The sequence below is a fragment of the Bubalus kerabau genome, chromosome 14 (genome assembly GCF_029407905.1).
Source record: "Bubalus kerabau isolate K-KA32 ecotype Philippines breed swamp buffalo chromosome 14, PCC_UOA_SB_1v2, whole genome shotgun sequence".
Lineage (NCBI taxonomy): Eukaryota > Metazoa > Chordata > Mammalia > Artiodactyla > Bovidae > Bubalus > Bubalus kerabau.
Genome location: NC_073637.1, coordinates 34,047,066 through 34,068,306, shown reverse-complemented (window position 1 = coordinate 34,068,306; position 21,241 = coordinate 34,047,066). Strand labels below are relative to the sequence as shown.

At 39.6% G+C, this 21,241-nt stretch overlaps 1 protein-coding gene; it reads right to left on the bottom strand.

Annotated features, from left to right (window-relative positions):
• PREX2 (phosphatidylinositol-3,4,5-trisphosphate dependent Rac exchange factor 2) overlaps positions 1 to 21,241 on the bottom strand; it is a 787,616-nt gene that overhangs the window by 338,833 nt on the left and 427,542 nt on the right.

Below are 21,241 nucleotides of genomic sequence, written 5' to 3'. Positions count from 1 at the left end.
CCTAAGAATACCTATCCCTTCTCCAGTGGATCTTCCCGATCCAGGAATCGAACCGGGGTCTCCTGCATTGCAGGCAGATTCTTTATGGGCTATGACATAGCATAATTAAAACCAATTTATCCAAAACAGAAACTGTCAGAGCCAGATAGCTTTATTTGTGGATTTTATCAAACATTTAAAGAAGAAATTGTACCAATTCTCTATAATCTCTTTCAGAAGATAGAAGCAGGGCAAATGCTTCCTAATTTATTCTGAGCCCAGCCTGACCTTAATAATAAGTCACACAAAGACATTGCAAGGAAAGAAAACTATAGAGCAACATCTTTCATGGACATGGATGAAATATCCTCAAAAATATTTAGCAAATCAAATCCAAAATTGTATAAGAAAAATTATACATCATGACCATGTGGAAGGTATCCCAGGTATGCAAGGCTGGTAGAACACTTGACAATCAATTAATGTAATCTATCACATCAACAGACTAAAAAAAGAAAAATCATATAATCATATCAATAGATACAGGAAAAGAATATGACAAAATCCAATTACTCATGATAAAAACTCTCAATTATGGAAAAAGCAGTAAAAATACTCTGCAGTGTTAGATATGTGTCACTATACATTTGTCCAAACCCAAAGAAACGGCAAAACAACATTCATACCTAGGTGATAAAGTGAAGATCAAGAAAGTTAAATCATCTGCTAATAAATATCACAGTTGGACTTCTCTGGTGATCCACTGGTTAAGAATCCACCTGCCAATGGAGGGGACATGGGTTCAATCCCTGGTCTGGAAAGACTCCACACACTACAGGGCAACCAAGCCCAAGTGCCACAACTACTGAGCCTGTGCCCTGGAGCCTGTGCTCTGGAACAAGAGAAGCCACCCCAAGGAGAAGCCCCCACACTACAACCAGAGAGTAACCCTTCTTCAGCATAACTAGAGAAAGTCTGCACACAGCAAGGGAGACTCAGCACAGGCAAATAAATAAATATCACAGTTAACAAGTAGCCGAGTCAGCACTTGAACCCAGGTTGGCCTCCTTCCAAAGCACATGCCTTTTTACTGTTCCACCTAATTGCTCATTATAGTGGGTGATTTTAAACTGACTAATTGAAAAAGTCAATATTCCTTAAAGAAATCTCCTCACATCAAGGAACAAATAAGATATATAGTAAGCATGTCATTAAACTTAGACTTGCAGCCTGATTAACTCAGCAGCAAAAAGTCCTCATTAAAGGAATTCTTCATACCTCTGGCATTTCTCAACATTGAAACACAATGGGGTCCTAAGAAACATTCTTGGGTCAAGTTTTCTGAAGTGATTGAAGTAACCATCTGTCTACTCCATTCAAAAACAAAATATTGTTGTCTGTTATTTAGTCACTAAGCTGTGTCTGACGTTTTTGTGACCCCATGGACTGTAGCCCATCAGGCTCTTCTGTTCATGGGATTTCCCAGGCAAGAATACTGGAATGAGTCACCACTTCCTTCTCAAGGGGATCTTCCTGACCCAGGGATTGAATTCGTATCTCCTGTATTGCAGGCAAATTCTTTACCACCAAAACATCACGGAAGCCCACAAAGTATTACATTGCACTAAAAAGTTTTAAGGAATTTTCTAGATTAAACAGTTTTTCCAACAGAAAGCTAATCTTGATTAGGTAATGCCTGAAAAAAAAAAAAAAAAAAAAAGGAAGATGATTATCAAGTTTCCTGGTAATAAAAATAAGTCAGATTATCAAAAGCCTAGAAATATGTCCTCTCCTTGAGGTGAAATAAGCAATGATACAAAGTAAGAATTAGCCTTTTTGAAGCTAAAATAAGAAGTTTTAAAAACAAACCAAAATGCTGTGAGTGCTATCACGTTGATTTGGGGGAAGGACAAAATTATGAATCTATCAAAATTCCACAAAGAGCTCATGATGTGTTCAAGAAGTTCTTATTCTGATTATATATCTGTGTGTGGATGGCAAAATGTCAACTGCAGCATATACCCTTTTCTAGAATATTTCTCCAAGCAGAGAGAGAAAGGGTCTCCCAAAATAAGAATCTTCAGAACCCTCCTAATATTCTTTGGCATTTAAATTACTCTTTGGGGGGAAATGGGAAATAAAACCTCAGCAAAAGTATGAGGGCATGAAAGAGAGCGTGAAGAATAAGGAGTGAAAGATGGACCATGCCCTGAGTACAGAGTCTTAAATCAAAAAGTAGAAGGATGATCCAGAAAAGGAGGCTAAGAAGGCCAGAGAAATAAATATAAAACCAGAGGAGTAGGTGGTAATGGAAGACACATGTATCATGTTTCACAGAAGGAAATACGGAAACTGTGTCGAGTAAGAGTGAGAAACCAGACGGTTCCCTGGTGGCTCAGTGGTAAAGAATCTGCCTGCCAATGCAGGAAACACAGGTTCGATCCCTGACCCCAGGAGAGCCCACATGCTGCAGAGCAACTAAGCCCGTGCACCCACAACTGCTGAGACTGTGCTCCAGAGCCCGGGAGCCACAACTATGGAAGCCCACATGCCCTCGAGTCCATGCTCCACAACAAGCGAAGCCACTGCAACGAGAAGCCCAGGCACCACTACTAGAGAGCAGCCCCTGCTTTTAGCAACTAGAGAAAACCCCGAACGACAATGAGGACCGCCCAGCACAGCCAAAAATAAACATGGAAATAGGTAAATAAAATTCTAGAATCTTTTAGAAAAAGAATGAGAAACCAGATGAAAAGAAAACACCTGAGTGAGCATGTATGTCAATAACAGAGGTCTCTGGTAATTTTAGGAGAGTCGTGTTGATAAAATCAGGAAATCAAAGTCAAATGACCATTTTTTGCAAATGAACTTAACGTTGAAATAGGGAGCTTATGAAACTATGCTTGATAGAGCTCATTCCACTCTAGGAATAGATTCACTAACTGTAACTACCAAGTCAAGAAGTCAGACAGGGATCTTCCAAATAAATGGTGTGTTAGTTCAGAAAAGAACGTGTCTGTTATCATAAGCATGTCTCAATAAATGCAGTGAGAAGCATCAGCTTATTAAAAGAACATGCCCTAATATTGGAGATAAAGAAAAGTAAAATGATGCCTTCTGATTTTTTTTTAATCAGCTAATGTTAATAGAGATGAATATCATTATGGAGACAGATTTGATCAGAAACAAAGGGAAGGAATATTAACTATAGAAAAACTACAAACTAACACAGAGGAGCCTTTTAATCTGTGAGAGTCTAGCAAAATAATGACAGTGAAGAACAAGACATAAGAAAAGGAAATGGAAGATGAGTTAAGCTCTAATTTCACTTGTCCTATGAGGGCTTGCTGCCAAGAAATGAACTTTCTAGCCATGAAGAAGAAAAATTGGATAATGGACAGGTAACAGAAAAAATTGGTAGCTTACTAGCTGATAGATAACAGATGGATGGATAGATAGTTGATAGATAGGTTGGATGGGTGAATAGATAGATAATAGATGGGTAGATGGATGGATGGATGGATAGATAGACAGAAAACAAATCTAGTACATATGTGTAACATAATAGGTTTTTTTTTTTTTTTTAAGTGAGACTAAGGATCACAAAAATAAGGGAAACAATGTACTCTCTGCATAATGGACTCAGATTTTTTTTTTCAAAAGCCTTATTTAATAAGGAACTGGCCTCATTTTTGAAGCATGGGAAACACACAAAAAAGCATGCCATTCATTAGATGTAATTAATTTCACACAGGGTTTTCTGAAAGTAACTAAATGAAAACCAAGCCGTGGCTTGCACTGAATATGCTTTAGGTTAAAATAATAAGACAGGTAATCAGTCATTTAAAAAAGGAAGCACACTTAAGACCTTGTCTTGTTGGTGAAGCATTGCTAGAAGTATAATCTACCTATCAGCTGGGGTCTCCTACTCTGTTGAGATCTATACAGGTCCAGGCTTGAGCTCTTGTTCTGCACAGTGTAGAAATTTAAAGCCTTCCCATTCTTGGAGGGCAAACCTTCTTAATGTCAAGTCTGTTTCACATTTCTGGGCCTGCTGTCTCTAACATCAAGTTAACTGAGACAGAAAAAACAAATACCATATATTAACGCATATATATGGAATCTAGAAAAATCATACTGATGAGCTTATTTGCAGGGCAGGAATAGAGACACAGACCACAGACGTAGAGAATACACTTGTGGATACTTTGGGGGAAGGAGAGGATGAGACGAACTGAGAAAGTAGCACTGACATATATATATGCTACCTTGTGTAACACAGATAGCTAGTGGGAAGCTGCTGTATGTATGATCCAGGGAGCTCAGCCTGGAGCTCTGGGATGACTTAGAGGGTTGGGATGGGGGTGGGGAGGAAGACTCAAGAGGTAAGGGATATATGTATACACATAGCTGATTTCTGGAGAAGGCAATGGCACCCCACTCCAGTACTCTTGCCTGGAAAATCCCATGGATGGAGGAGCCTGGTAGGCTCCAGTCCATGGGGTAGCTAAGAGTCGGGCACGACTGAGCGACTTCACTTTCACTTTTCACTTTCATGCATTGGAGAAGGAAATGGCAACCCACTCCAGTGTTCTTGCCTGGAGAATCCCAGGGACGGGGGAGCCTGGTGGGCTGCCGTCTATGGGGTCACACAGAGTCGGACACGACTGAAGTGACTTAGCATAGCATAGCATAGCTGATTTCACTTTGCGGTACAGCAGAAAGTAAGACAACTTTGTAAAGCAATTATCCTCCGATTAAAAACAGAAAATACGCTTATTAAGGGGGAAAAGAATTCATCTGTATCCTCAAGCCAGTTTGACCTCATGTTTGCGAGTGTGGTATACTGTAAGATTTGGTATGGGATGGGCCAGCCGGAGACTGTGTGTATGGTTGTAGAAAGGTGTATAGTCTCTGTTGAGGCTTCAAGAACTCTCTGCAGAGAAAAGTCTCCAGCCACCCTGCTGCTTCCAAGGGTTGCTCCACCTCCCAAGAACAGCATGCCAGGTGCTCAGTCACACAGTCAAGTCCGACTCTTTACAACCCCGTGAACTAGAGCCGGCGAGGCTCCTCTGTTCACAGGATTCTCCAGGCAAGAATACTGGAGGGGGTTGCCAACCCAGAGGATCTTCCCAACCCAGGGATTGAACCTGCATCTCCTGCATCAGCAAGCTGGTTCTTTCCCACTGAGCCACCTGGGAAGCCCCAACATCCAGCAATACCATCATTTCCTCTTTCTAATCTCTGCCCTCTTCCCTCCTCCACCTCACCCTCTCAGAACAAAGGAAATTCCTCTCTAAATTCTGATGAGGAATTTAGTCAGCCTACCCACTCCAGTATTCTGGCCTGGAGAATTCCATGGACTGCATGGGGGTCACAAAGAGTGACCAAAAAAAATCCGTGGGGTCACAAAGAGTTGGACACGACTGAGAGACTTTCACTTTCTTGTGCTTTGACTTGTTAAACACCACATCCCCAGGGCCCCACCTCCAACCCAAAAGCTAATCAAGGTGTTTTCTCAAAGGAATCAATAGCTTCCATCCCCAAAGGCATTCTGGTTTCCAGTTGCTAAGAAAATAAATCCAAAATCTAAAAGACACATGTACTTCAGATGAGTGGCTGTGTCCCAAAGGAAGACTACCAATTGCTTAAAAAGACTCCTGTCATAGAACAGCAATATTCACGGTAGCCTGCACTTATTGAGAGTAAAGTTTGTTGTAGAATAGCTAGTGCCTCTAAGGGGATTTTTCCCACCTTAGGAAATCCTCAGTGAAATTGGAGGTCACATACAAGAAAGCCATCCAAAAAATAAGACTTGCGAGAAGACTGTATTTTGTGAATGGGGATAACTTCCCCTGGGGAGCCCCAGGACACATTCCCAGCAGTTTACAGCCCTGATCTGACCATGTCAGTAGAGCTGAAGGAACAAACAGCCCTGGCAAGGCCCCCACACCAAGGGCTAAGTCAGGACTAGGCTGACTGCCCACTTTCCTGATGGCAGTGAGTTCTTCATGACTTTCAATCTTGTTTACCCCTTTATTTCCTGGCACTCGAGACTCCTGACTCATTCCACACCTTCTCTTTTCTTGCTACACAGCTGGCACCTGGAAATTCTCTTCCTCCCCTTCCCTCCATATTGGATGCTCTCTTTCTTACATCCCAAGGCTTCAGAATGCTCTTCAGAATCCCTATGAATGACATTCAGAATCTAACTTCTGTTTAAGACCTGATTTTTTCTCTCTCTAATCTTCTAGGATTTTTTTTTTTTTTTTTTTTTTTGGGTCTCTAACTCTATTTTTATGTATATGGCTGGAGATTCAGTGGATCCTTTTAATCTAGGAAATCTTGCCCTTTAGTTCCAGGAACTTTTTTCAGTTTCAGGAATCCTCATATCTTCCTCTCTCTTTTCTTTGGAGAATTCTTAGTATTCAGACATAGTTCCTCTTACACAGATCTTCTAAATTTGTTTTAACTTTCTTCTCCTATTATCAGTTTTTTTTTTTTCCTTCATTTTCACAAAGGTTTTCTTGACAACTTTCTACTGATTCATTGTGCTGTGATCAGTCACTTCAGTCATGTCCGACTCTTTGCGACCCCATGGACTGTAGCCCATCAGGCTCCTCTGTCCATGGGATTTTCCAGGCAAGAATACTGGAGTGAGTTGCCATTTCCTTTTCCAGAGGTTCTTCCCAACCCAGGGATCGAACCTGCGTCTCTTATGTCTCCTGTATTGGCAGGCCCGTTCATTACTACTAGCTCTATCTGAGAAGCCAATTGATTCATTAAGTTCTCATATATTTTTAATATCCAAAAGTTCATTCTCATACTTGAGTAATTCACTTTTTACAATGTTCTGGTCTTGCTTTGTGAATACAATATCATTTTGCACCTCTCAAGAAGTATTAAAACATTTTGAAGTTTCTTGATTCTTTTTGCATTTTATATCTTCTCTCTATATATTTTGGCTTGTTTGCTGTGTTTTTGTTTTTTTTTTTTTCCTTCTGTATTTCATGTTAGAGACTATTTCCATGAGCAGAATTTATCAGTGGTGAATAGCACTTGACATTAAGCTGGCTTTTGCCAAAGGCCAGTCAGTTTTCCATGAAGGAAATTTTCTATTCTCCTACCTAGTGTGTGTCAGTGAGTCTGGGAGAATTCTCATTATTGTTTGGGGAAACAGTAAGCCTTTCTAGAGAGTGAAGTTCTAATCTTCTGCTGGTACAAGCACAGGATATCCATTAGCTAAAGATGGAAGGAGAGGATGTGAGAACCTATTTCATAAACAAATTTTCTACAGATCTTTAAAAGGTCCCTGACACTGCAAATTTACAAGTTCTTCTAGAGTTACGAGTCATGGATCGTCTTGCTCTTTGTAGACCTGCCCCTCACACTACTACATTCACTTTTACCTTTTTCCAGACCATGTCAGCTAGCCCTCATCCATCCTTTTTCCATCTTTCAAAAGCTTGTTGAAATCCCTTACCTGCTATTGTTCATTAAGTTATTTGGTTCTGAGTTCTTCACCTTTTTTGCTCTTTTCAATGATGTTATAAAAGGGAAAAGAAATAACCACTGTGTCCAGTGGTTAACCTGGACACAGGTTAATCTGTCTTGTTAACCAGAATTACGGTTCTCTCTTCAGTCCTTATAACCTGTCTTCCGTTCTTACCACTCCAGTGAAATTACTCATATAAAGGTCACAACCAACCTCTGTATTGCTCTCTATATTGGGAATTACCTTGACTTCATCCTCTTTGATTTTTTGACATTTGATACAACTGGCCACTCTGTGAAATTCTTTATGGGGTTGAATGATAACACATTCTTTTGGTTTTTCCCTTTATCATTCAGTCTTCAGTCTTCTTTGCTTACTCTTCCATTTTTTGCCATCTCCTAAAGGTTCAAGTACAAGTCCCGAGATATGTGGTGAAAAAACTAGAGACCTAGGAGAATCAATAGTGTAGTTCCAGTGTGAGTCCCAAGGCCTAAGAGAGAGCTGATGGCGTAAGTTCCAGTCTAAAAACTGGCATGCTGAAGACACAAAGAGAGCTGATGTTTTAGTTTGAGTTTGAGTCTAAAGGCAGGATGGTTTAGTTTGAGTCTAAAGGCAGGAAAAGACTGATATTCCAGCTCAAGTATTTAGTACTCATTGGTGAGTCAGCCTTTTTATTCTATTCAGGCCTTCCACTAATAGGCTAAGCCTCACCCACATTAGGGAGGACAAGCTGCTTTACTCAATCTACCTAATCAAATGTTAACCTTATGCAAAAATATCCTCATAGACACACCCAGAATATTGTTTGACCAAATATCTGGGCATCCCATGGCCTAGTCAAGTTGATACATAAAATTAACCATTACAGTTGGCTAATCAAAAAATGTCAGTCATATTAGACAATCATAAAAGAAGTACATAGAGAACCAGAACTTTTAATTTTACATCAAACATAAATGCATATTCATTTACCTATCTTTTATAGTAGACCCATAGTATTTTCTTTGAATGAATCTGGTGATTAGAATTACTGGTGGTGGCCTTTCTCACAAAACTATACCCATAATTTATCTTCTTTCAGTGTGTGTTTCCTTCAGTGAAGAAGAAGAACTTCCCAGTTGGCACTGGTGGCAAAGAATCCACCTGCAAATGCAGGAGACCTAAGAGACGTGGGTTCGATCCCTGGGGTGTGAAGATCCCCTGGAGCAGGAAATGGCAACCCACTCCAGTATTCTTGCCTGGAAAATCCCACAGACAGAGATGGGGGGAAGGTCACAAGAGTCAGACATGACTGAGCGCACACACACAATTTATCTTCTTCCAGTGTGTGCTTCCTTAAGTGAAAAAACAACTTAAATCTAAGAGCAAACATTGTTGTAGACCTTTAAAGATTTTTCTCCTAGTTCTTTATAGTTATTTGATCTGATCTCATTTTTAAGAAGCAATTTGCTTTAAAAGTACTTAATTGAGTTTTCATGGCCACAGCATTTTTATTTTAAAACTTGTCATCTTGCATAATAGGAAGTTGCCAAGTTGTGTGACAGGTAGTTGTTAATTTATTATAATGACACAATTTGGAATCAAACACAACTGAGTTCAGGGAAGCATACAGTTCAACTGATGGGAGCACAAGTACTTGAGTAGAACTTGGAGCAGAGTAACAGCATGAAGGTCAGATTGCTGTCTCAATTACCTGGGAGAGTCAGCTCATTGGGAGTCTGTTTAGCGAACTGCTCCTTATATCATCAGGCTAAGAGGACATTAAAACATTAACCACCTGTTTTTCACTACATTTATTGAGGAGTCCCCAAGATCACCATGAAAAACAAGAAAAGGAAGAGGAGGGACTTCCCTGATGATCCAATGACTAAGACTCTGAGCTCCCAATGCAAGAGCCTGGGTTCGATCCCTGTTTGGGGAATGAGATCCCACATGCCACAGCTAAGAGTTCAAATGCTGCAACAAAGATCCAATGTGCCACAACTAAGACCTGGAACAGCCAAGTAAATAAATTAATAATTAAAAAAAAAAAAAAGAAGAGTCACCTCCAGAATTTTCTAGAAACTTCCTCCATTCCTTTTGGTTATATTCATCAGTTCCTTTTTATGATTTCCTTAAAGTATGTAATTAAAAAAATTTTATGCTCACTCTATTCTCTCTGAGATATACCTTTTGGTATTTCAAGAATAAAATTATATATTGCTTTTTAAAGTGTGTATTTTTATTGTAACAATTTTTTTTTTTTTAGAAAAAAGTAAAATTCTGCCCTATTCCATTTAGTTGATAAAATAGTCTGTGCTGAACAGTGAAAAACAACTCAGAAATAGGTACTTTGGTTAATACACCATGTCAATGAAAGGCCCTTTTCTCACTTCTCTGTAAGGATGAAATGCATGTGAGGATGAATTTTTATGTGACAAATTTATGCTACAAAGAAAAGCTATCACTTTTGCTAATGGCATCCATAAAATATTTGTTAATCTAAGTCACAAAAGCCTGAAAATTTTGAGCTTTGAAAGATATGGGAAAAAAAAGACTATTCAGTAACTTTATTTCTGAATAGCTAAAAAAATAGTTATGCTCTGCTAGGCAAGTCATCAGGGACTGGTGTGACCAAGTAGTAACAGTTGTGCTGGGTAATTTGTCACATTTTCCTTTTTTTTTTTTTTTTTTTTGATAGTAGAGCTAACTAGAAGCAAAATAATGTGTTGTTTATGAGAGGGCTCCAGAGTCAGACTATGGGTTTGAATCTCAGGCCCACATTTTCCTATCTTGATGAACATTGACAACTATTTGTCTATAAATGTTAGTGTTTCAAAGGCTAGATCCTTGAAAATATTAATATCACCAAAATAACCTATTTAAAAGGTAAGTCTGAGTTTGCTGCTTACCTCAATAAGGGAGAACACTACTTTGCTTTTTTTTTTTTTGGCTATGCCATGCTGCTTGTACCCATGGCCTCTGCAGTGGAGAAGCAGAATCTTAACCACTGGACCACCAGGGAAGGCCTGGGAAAATACTACTGTGATTATGAATTAATAGTGTCTTGGAGGGGATAGAGCAAAGTTTTGATATTTATGAGGTTTGGGGGTTTGGTTTAAGGCAAGTCTTTCAAGGCAAGGAGGTGGGGCTTGCTTAATATTAGGTAAGATCAGAACACTTTAGAAGGGGCGGTCCTAAGATGGCAGAGAAATAGAATAGGGAGACCGCTTTCTCCCTGACAAATTCATTGAAAGAACATTTGAATACTGAGCAAATTCCACAAAACAACTTCTGAATGCTGGCGGAGGACATCAGGCACCCAGAAAAGCAGCCCATTGTCTTCGAAAGGAGATGGAGAAGTCTTGAGGCTACTGTAAGAATAAGACTGAAATCCAGAGGCAGGAGGCTTAAGTTCAAACCTGAGGACACCAGAGAACTCCTGACTCCAGAGAACATTAATCAATAAAAGCCCATCCAAAAGCCTCCATACCTACACTGAAACCAAACACCACCCACAAGCCAACAAGTCCCAGAGCAAGACACACCACGCAAATTCTCCAGCAACACAGGATCATAGCCCTGAGCTTCAGTATACAGGCTGCCCAAAGTCACACCAAACCCATTGACATCTCAAAACTCATTACTGGACACTTCATTACACTCCAGAGAGAAGAAATCCAGCTCCACTCACCAGAACACCAACACAAGCTTCCTAACCAGGAAACCTTGACAAGCCACCCATCCAACCCCACCCACAGTGAGGAACCTCCACAATAAAGAGGAACCACAAACTGCCAGAATACGGAAAGGCCACCCAAACACAGCAATCTAAACAAGATGAAAAGGCAGAGAAATACTCAGCAGGTAAAGGAACAGGATAAATGCCCACCAAACCAAACAAAAGAGGAAGAAATAGGGAATCTACCTGAAAAAGAATTCAGAATAATGATAGTGAAAAACAGAACACTTTAGGTTTGTTGACTACAGCAAAATCAGGGCTTTGAGCAAAGGTATGGAAGAGTCTTAGAAAGCAAAGCGTTATTTGATGCTATCTATTGAAAGACCAAACAGTCTTATGTTCATTAAAAATGGATTTTTTCAGGAAGTTCCTGAAAGGAACATTGAAGTTATTTTTAAGTTTTATCTCTCTGGACAAAAATTTCCTTCAACAATTGTGACATTGTGATGAAGCCAGTGACAGAGTAAAATCATGATAATGTGGACAGCAAAATGTATTTTGGGGGGCAGGGTTGGGAATAGATGGTTTTGATTTGCCAAATGGGAACAAAATAGTAAGTTTATAGATGATGGTGCTGAGTAAGTACTAATAAACCTAAAAAGAAAGTATAGGGACTTCCTTGGTTGTCCAGTGGTTAAGAATCCACCTTCCAATGCAGGGGATTCCGGTCTGATCTCCGGTCAGGGAACTAAGATCCCACTTGCTGTGGGGCAACTAAGCCCAAACACTGCATGTATTTGAGCCTGCACACTCTGGAGCTCTGGCCACAAATAAAGAGAAGCCTGTGTGCCACAACAGGAAGATTTGACACAGACAAATAAATAAATAATCTTAAAAAAAAAAAAAAGAAATTATATACAATGGAAGGAGCAAGGGCTTTGAGTCAGTCAAATCTAGATGTAACTCTATGTTACAACGTTTTGAGCTTCCCAGGTGGGGCTACTGGTAAAGAAACTGTCCGCCAATGCAGGACACATAATTGATGTGGGTTCAATCCCTTGGTCAGGAAGATCCCCTGGAGAAGGGAATGACAACCCACTCCAGTGTTCTCGTCTGGAGAATCCCATGGACAGAGGAGCCTGGTGGGCTACAGTCCATGGGGTCACAAAAGAATCGGACACGACTGAAGAGACTTAGCATGCCTGCATGCACACACAACATCTTAGTATATGATCCTGGTTTGGGATTTTTCGTGTGATTAACTCTCTCTGAGGTGCTGTGGGAATTAAATGAAATAATGGATGAGGAAAAAAATGCATGGGAAATGTACCTATTTCAGGCAGGAAACCCATGGCTCATTCAAACGGGGGAACTGAAAAAGGTTGGATATAGAGACTGATTGCAGAGGATAAGGAACCAACAAAGGATGCTGAGGCTGCATCCTTAGGATGCAAAGAGCTATAACCTAAAGGAGCAAGGGATGGAGCTGTACAGGAGCTGTGATCCTGGGAGGGAAGCCATCTGACAACTGCTGGAGCCACAGGTAAAGGGATGGAGACGCTGCCAAACCAGACAGGGAGCAGCAGGAATAAATACACCAACCTCTTCCCCCTCTCTAATCTCCTGCACTACATTTGTCAAGCCCAACTCAAAGTCAGAGGGCAAATGAGCCTGGATAATGCCTGGATAATGTCTTCCCAGGTCAGCTTTTTGGGGTGTGGAGCAAGATGGAGAAGAGCAAACAACATGTCAGGAAAGACACAGAGAATAACTAGCCCAGCAGGGACATAGAAAAATCTTAGTTGCCCTGCCATGATTGACTTAAGACTGAGATTATCTGTTGAAATAGAGGGACGTGCCAGTATAGTGCTAAAGAAATCTCTATATATCTGTTTTTGGGGTAAAATGTTTTAAGCACTAGCCACAATTCTGGTGTAATAATACTTGATTATTACTAAGAATGTTTACTTAATGGGCATGTTCCTTCTATATGGAATATCCTTATCAGCAAATTAGGATGTAAGAATATACAATGTCCATTAGCATTAGAAGTATTAATACACTGTCCATTCATAATGTCCATCCAGTTAAAAAAAAAAAAACCTATAAGTTTTAAAAGAAAAAAAAACTACTATGGATTCCCGGGTGACGCGGTGGTAAAGAATCCGCCTACTAATGCAGGAGACATGGGTTTGATCCCTGGGTGGGGAAGGAGGGAATGGCAACCCACTCCAGTATTCTTGCCTGGAGAATACAACAGAGGAGCCTGGTAGGCTACAGTCTACAGGGTCACAAAGAGTTGGACATGACTGAAGCGAAGTTGGCTTAAAGCTCAACATTAAGAAAACGAAGATCATTGCATCTGGTCCCATCACTTCATGGCAAATAGATGGGGAAACAGTGGAAACAGTGTCAGACTTTATTTTTTGGGGCTCCAAAATCACTGCAGATGGTAACTGCAGCCATGAAATTAAAAGACGCTTACTCCTTGGAAGGAAAGTTAGGACCAACCTAGATAGCATATTCAAAAGCAGAGACATTACTTTGCCAACAAAGGTCCGTCTAGTCAAGGCTATGGTTTTTCCTGTGGTCATGTATGGATGTGAGAGTTGGACTGTGAAGAAGGCTGAGAGCCGAAGAATTGATGCTTTTGAACTGTGGTGTTGGAGAAGACTCTTGAGAGTCCCTTGGCCTGCAAGGAGATCCAACCAGTCCATTCTGAAGATCAGCCCTGGGATTTCTTTGGAAGGAATGATGCTAAAGCTGAAACTCCAGTACTTTGGCCACCTCATGCGAAGAGTTGACTCATTGGAAAAGACTCTGATGCTGGGAGGGATAGGGGGCAGGAGGAGAAGGGGACGACAGAGGATGAGATGGCTGGATGGCATCACTGACTTGATGGACGTGAGTCTGAGTGAACACCGGGAGTTGGTGATGGACAGGGAGGCCTGGCATGCTGCGATTCATGGGGTTGCAAAGAGCTGGACACGACTGAGCGACTGAACTGAACTGAAGCAACTGAACACAACATGCAGTGAACAAGGATGTCACAATCATCAGCAATTGCACCCCTCTAAGGTGAGCTGGTGAATCCTAAGGGCACTCAGGAAAGAAGAATATCTGCCCTCTAGCAGCCATCTGACCTTAGCCACTCCCTTGGTGAGCCCTGAGAAACTCAGGATATGAAAACAGGAATCCAGCCCCAGATAGCTGAGACCTGTATTAAAGGAGTGATTTCAGTGAGCCCACACTCTTGCATACATAGAAAAGCACTAACTTTCTTAACTTGGGATATCTCATTTTCTTTCATTAACAAAAAAACTTTTGATACTCAGGCTACTTGCCTTTTACTGAAAAACTTCTATATAACCTGGCTCCTCCCCTCACCTCCTCCACGTGGTTCTTTCAGGCTTACTTGAGATGTTGTCTCCTGGACTTAAAGTCCTAAAAATTTCCCCTGAATAAAACATAACTCTCAATATTTAGGCTGAATGTATTTTTTCAGTCAACAGTTCTTTTGCCATCGAACTCCCTTTGAATGTTCTTGAATGCCCATGAAAATCCTCTACAGATGCTTACTTCTGCTGAATAGTAAGGCATTGAACTACCCCTCACTCTCACAACCACCTCCTCAAAACAGTTTTAAGCTGGGAAAGGAATATTTTCTAGGATGAGTCTGGTCAACTCATTATTCAACGTCACTTCCTTCTGTGTTTGGTTGTTTCTTATCTCAAAACATGTCCACAGTGTGGGATGTGGGCTTGACCTAAGTTCCTGAACAGGGCTTTAGCAGTCAAAGGCTGCTTTGCTATCAGCTCTTCTGAATCTTGTTATTGTCTAACGTAGAAAATGTTGAAGGGTGGATATTCTCCTTTAAGTAGATCATGGAAAGTGCTCCTTGAGGACTGTCACCCCTTTGGAGAAACCAAGAATCTATATTCGGGGCATTTCCCATCCTCTCTATGACACCAATTCCATTACTTTATCGTAACAGCTCACTTTGTCATCGAATAAGCTTTTGAGAAATGACTGTGTACACTTTCCAAGGGAATTATTAAAAGAGACAATGCTAGTTCTGGTGGATAAGTGCGGATATGCTTTTTTTTTTTTTTTTTTGTCAGTCCTGCTTCTTCATAGTTTGCTTGAGTTTTTACATGTGGCATACTCTTAAGTACAAATTTATCCATATTCTCTAAAAGACGGCAAATTCCTTCAAGGCTGGGACTATAATTTACTCCTCTCTTTTTCCACCAAAAGTATTCTTCTACTTGATGACTTTAACTCATTTGTGAAATGCTGCCACCAAGTGAAGAGCCATTAAATTAAAAGAAAAAAATCAATTACACTTTTTTCCAAAGGATCAAGTTTTAATATCACATATATGTAAGAACTGCTTTAATACCTAAGTAAGAATGATTTATTATTAATATGACATTTACCAGTATATAAATAAATGCTGCTAAAGTGCTTGAAACCTATTTCCTCATAGAGCTTATTATATTTATTTTCATTTATTTCTTTTTAAAACCTCACATTGACTGCAGGGGCAGATTTTATTATCCTCCATTTATTATGAGGAAAGGAAGACTCAAATAAATGAGTAACATGGCTGAGGTTGAATTAAAATTCATTAAATGTAATAGGAAAAATTATGATGCTTTTATCAGAGACCAAACCTCAAGATACCCAAACAATTTTCTTAGAAAAATACCAGTTGAACAATAAAAACAATTTATTATAATTAATAATAAACAGATTAAAGTAAATAGACTGTTAACATTTAAAATGTACTGTAATATAAGAGATAGCGGATGGTGGGTGGTAGAGGAAAGATGTGAGAAAGATATATTTTGGAAGATATATTCTTTCTGCATCATTCTCTGCCAATTTTTCAACCATTTCAAGGCTCATAGTTGCCTAGTACTCAAATCTACACTTGAAATTATAGCACAGAAACATACCTTTAGGGCAAAATAAAGACTAAATAACCATGAGAACACTTCAAACATTTCAAAAGAGCCCACGTGAATCACTAGCTGAAGAAGCTGCCTTTCATCCCTTTGCTTATGTACACAAAGGAAAACATTTCGAGTACATCATTTCCAGTGTGCAATTTAAATTTGTTCCACATGCTGTTCTCGGACTAAAAAGTTGTTTTGAGTGAGCTGGCAATCATTTCTTTGCCCTAAATCATACTACTGAAATACCACTTCGTATTGCCTGTTTATTCAGTGTCTTTTATGGTGAAAATCTTGTGACTCTGGAGGAAGAAAGAGCCAGTACCTGAAAAGCAATATAATTTTTCAAGATATGTTGAAAAGTCATTAACTATGCACTCATTAAGTGAGATAGGTCATCACACATCACAAAGCATGTAGCTGTATCAATGAGTGGAGAAATCAATGATGAAACAACTATTCCTATAACAGCCTCATTAGAAGATCATTTGAAACAGTGGTCAAATTGGTCATTTGCTTCTGATGAAGCAGTTGTTTTGACTGCAACAGTTCAAATGGCTTCCATGAGAACCGACTATATAGCAAAGGGAACTCTCCTTAATGCACTCTGGTGATCTGAGTGGTAAGGAAGTCCAAAAGGGAGGGGATACATGTATATCTACGGCTGCTTCACTTTGCTGTACAGTAGAAACTAATACAAAATTGAAAAGCAACTATGGTGCTGGTTTAGTTGCTAAATCATGTCCAACTCTTGCAACCCCAGGGACAGTGGGCCTCCAAGCTCCTCTATTGGAGTGGCTTGCCATTTCCTTCTCCAGGAGATCTTCCCGACCCAGGGACTGAATCTGGGTTCCTTCATATTGCAAGTGGTCTCCTGCATTGTAGGCGGATTCTTTACTGACTGAGCCACCAAGGAAGCCTCATAACAACTGTACTCCACTAAAAATCTATTAAAAAAAACAAAATCAAATGGCTCACAAAATGCTAACTTGCTACAAAAGTTATTTATCCCTGTGTATCGAAGTGTTTTCAACTTCTTAGAATAGAGTGGAGCCCTCATACTCATTTTCAATAGTTTTGCAACCAAAACTAGAGCAAAAAGGACATGAATGCCTTTAGATTCCAGAGGGTGAGTAGGCTCCTGAATTCACAGAAGTGGCAGAGTAAACAGTCTTGAAAAGCCAAAGACCCAGGTAATCTACAACACACTAGACACTTGAAAATATACAACAAAGATCAGTGCCTCCCTCCCATTTATTTTACATGGATTTGCCAAGAATCCCCGTTTTGAGATACACATCTTTCTTTCTTCATCCTTCTTTTATGCTCACCCTCCTTATTTATCAATTTATTTTTTTTAATTTTTTCAAATATTTTTATTTATTTATTTGGCTGTGTCAAGTCTTAGCTGTGGCATGCAAGATTTTAGTTCCAGTATGTGAACTCTCAGTTATGGCATATGGAATCTACTTCCCCAACCAGGGACCAAACCTGGGTCCCCTGCATTGGGAGCACAGAGCTTTAGCCACTGGACAACCAGAGAAGTCTAGTCACCTAATTTCTGACATAATAAATAATTTCTCTTAACGTGTGTCTTCCTCCTCTGCCTCATTCCTTCAGGCACCTGTCATATCCCTTTCAAAGACTACAACAGGATGTAATGTCAACAGACTACATGGGACTGCGATGTGCCTGTGTTTTGTTTCTCTGCATGTATTTTTCTCCCTAGTGTTAATCACATTTTATTTATAAAGCCTTTTTATGATTATACAGACAGAAGTTTACAAATAATTTATTTCCAGCAAAAATTTATTTTAAATCACAAACAAGGCTTTCTTAGTATCAAAAGGCACAATCCTGAAAATGTTTTCAGTGTCTTAGTCAGTTGTTGTATAAGTGGATAGAAATGTAAATTATTGGCTGTTTTTAACTATTTCTCCCTACTTTCATCATTGTTTTCATTTTCCAAAAATTGTTAAGACTGCAAGACAAATTGCAACAGAAATTATCCCAGGATTTCAAATTTTTCTGAAAGGAAGTATTATATGGTTATGAAATCTTAGTCCCAATCCAAGTGGCTGTGTGTGCATGCTCAGTTGCTTCAGTCATGTCCAACTCTGTACGACCCTATGGACTGTAGCCGCAGGCTCCTCAGTCCAGAGGATTCTCCAGGTAAAAATACTAGAATGGGTTGCCATGCTTTCCTCCACGGGATCTTCCTGACCCAGGGATTGCACCTGTGAGTCCTGCATTGCAGGTGGATTGTTTAACTTCTGAGCCACCAGCGAAGCCCAAATCCATGTGGTCATCCAAGTCCAAATAAAAGAATTCTTAAAAAGTATTAATGGACCTACTACCAACTTCATATAGATAAAAAAAAAGGGGGTGAAAAGTTGACCAAAGACTTTTGCTTCTTCAGAACTATTATGTTTTGTTAATATTGACAAAGAAGCTAAGACTTAATATCTAAGACAAGCATATACAAAAAAATTCACAGTGAATTTTTAAAGTTCCTATAGAAAAACTCACATGAAGTTAATGGAAAACTTCCACCAACTCAAATACCTTCTGGTGTGCATTGTCTTAACCAACCATCAATGACAACAAAGCTCAGGCGGAATGTCCATGCCTTTTTCACAGAATTTTCTTCTAAGAACAGAAACCCAATGGACAAAGGATAAAATACTTCTTTCTTTTCATGGTTCTTATGAAACAATACTCCTTCCATTCACCCTTTAGAATCACTCCTAACTTACCTCCCTGGGAAGAAATATCCATTTTCTCTAGGCTTAAAGTAATGTTTAAATCCGTGTTTCAAATGCTGCTAGTCTATTGGTATAGGGAAAATGAATCCTATACCAAAGGCTGCTGCTGCTGCTGCTGCTGCTGCTGCTGCTGCTAAGTCGCTTCAGTCATGACCGACTCTGTGCGACCCCATAGACGGCAGCCCACCAGGCTCCCCCGTCCCTGGGATTCTCCAGGCAAGAACACTGGAGTGGGTTGCCGTTTTCTTCTCCAATGCGTGAAAGTGAAAAGTGAAAGTGAAGTCGCTCAGTCGTGTCGGACTCCTAGCCAACCCCATGGACTGCAGCCTACCAGGTTCCTCCGTCCATGGGATTTTCCAGGCAAGAGTACTGGAGTGGGGTGCCATTGCCTTCTCTGATACCAAAGGGAAACTTTATTATTTAGTTGCTGCCGTTTGATCTATTTCTAAGTGTACATACAATTCAGTGGTATCCGTTATCTTCACAATGGTGTGCAACCATCACCACTACCTATTTCCAAAACTTTTTCACCACGCCAAGTAAAGATTTTGTAATCATTCAATAGAACTCTCCATTCTCCATTCCCCCCAGCTCCTAGTAAGCTCTACTCCTTTTTATGTCTATGAATTTTCCTATTCTAGATATTTCATATAAGTAGCATCATACAATAGTTGTCCTTTTGTATCTGCTTTATTTCACTAAGCATAATATTTTGCTAAGCATAATATTTCACTAAGCATAATATCAGAAAGCTGAGCGCCGAAGAATTGATGCTTTTGAACTGTGGTGTTGGAGAAAACTCTTGAGAGTCCCTTGAACTGCAAGGAGATCCAACCAGTCCATCCTAAAGGATATCAGTCCTGGGTGTTCATTGGAAGGTCATTGGAAAAGACCCTAAGGCTGAGAAAGATTGAGGGCAGGAGGAGAAGGGGATGACAGAGGAAGAGATGGTTGGATGGCATCACCGACACAATGGACTTGGGTTTGGGTGGACTCTGGGAGTTGGTGATGGACTGGGAGGCCTGGCCTGCTGTGGTTCATGGGGTCGCAAAGAGTCAGACACAACTGAGTGACTGAACTGAACTGAGAGTCATACAATAGTTGTCCTTTCGTATCTGCTTTATTTCACTAAGCATAATATTTTAAGAGTCATCCACATTGTATCATATATCAGAACTTTATTCCTTTTTGTAGCCTAATAATATTCCATCATATACATATCATATACATATGTACATATACATACCTATCACATTTTGGTCATCCATCTGTCTGGGGATAGACACTTGGATTCTTTCCATCTCTCAGCTACTGTAGTTAATGTTCCAATGTACATCACAGTACAACTATCTGTTTGAGCCCCTGTTTTCAGTGATGTGGGGTATATATATGCCTAGGACTATAATTTCTGAGTCTTATGATAATTCTATATTTGTCTTTTGGAGGAACCAGAAACACTTTCCACAGGAGCTTCACCATTTTACATTCCCACCAGCAAAGGATGAGGGTGTAATTTCCTACATGTTCATTGACACTATTTTCCATTTCAAAAAATGAGAGCCATCCTGCAAGTGTGAAGCAGTATCTCATTACAGTTTTGATTTTCACTTCCCTGATGATTGGGGATGCTGAGTATCTTTTCATGTATTTATTGCTCATTTGTACATACTCTTTGGAGAAACATCTATTCAAGTCTTGGCCCATTTTTTAATTGGGTTGTTTGTCTTTTAGTGTTGAGTTTTGGGAGTTCTTATAAACTTTGTATACTAAACCCTTATCAGAAAAAAAATGATTTACAAGTGTTTTCTCCCATTTTGTATGTTGCTTTTTCATTTTTTTGGATAATGCCTGTTGATGAACAGAAGTTCTTAATTTTGAGTAAGTTCAATTTATCTATATTTTCCTTTTATTGTTTATGCTTTTGGCATCAGATTTAAGAATCCATTGCCAAAATCTAAGATCATGAAGATTTACAACTATGTTTTCTTCCAAGAATTTTATGGTTTTAGCTCTTATATTCATGTTGTTTATCCATTTGTGTTATTTTTTACATAACATGTGAGTTAACCTAGTTTTGAAGATTATATCTTGAAACATGCAAGGCAACATGTAGATTATTATAGGGACCCCCAACACACAAATTTATCTCTATTTAGTGGTGCATCACTGATTGCTCTGAACTTGGGAGAGAAATAAAGGAAACAGAGAAGAAAGTCAACAATAATTCTAGCTTTTGGATAAAGACTAGATTCAGATGTAAAAGACAAAAAGTGGAAGTTTCAATTAAATAAAACTTACCTTCCCTGACATCCACAATACACCATTTCCCCATGCTTGATAAAATGCTTCAAGCTGAACAGAGGAAGGAAATTGGGATTTCAGA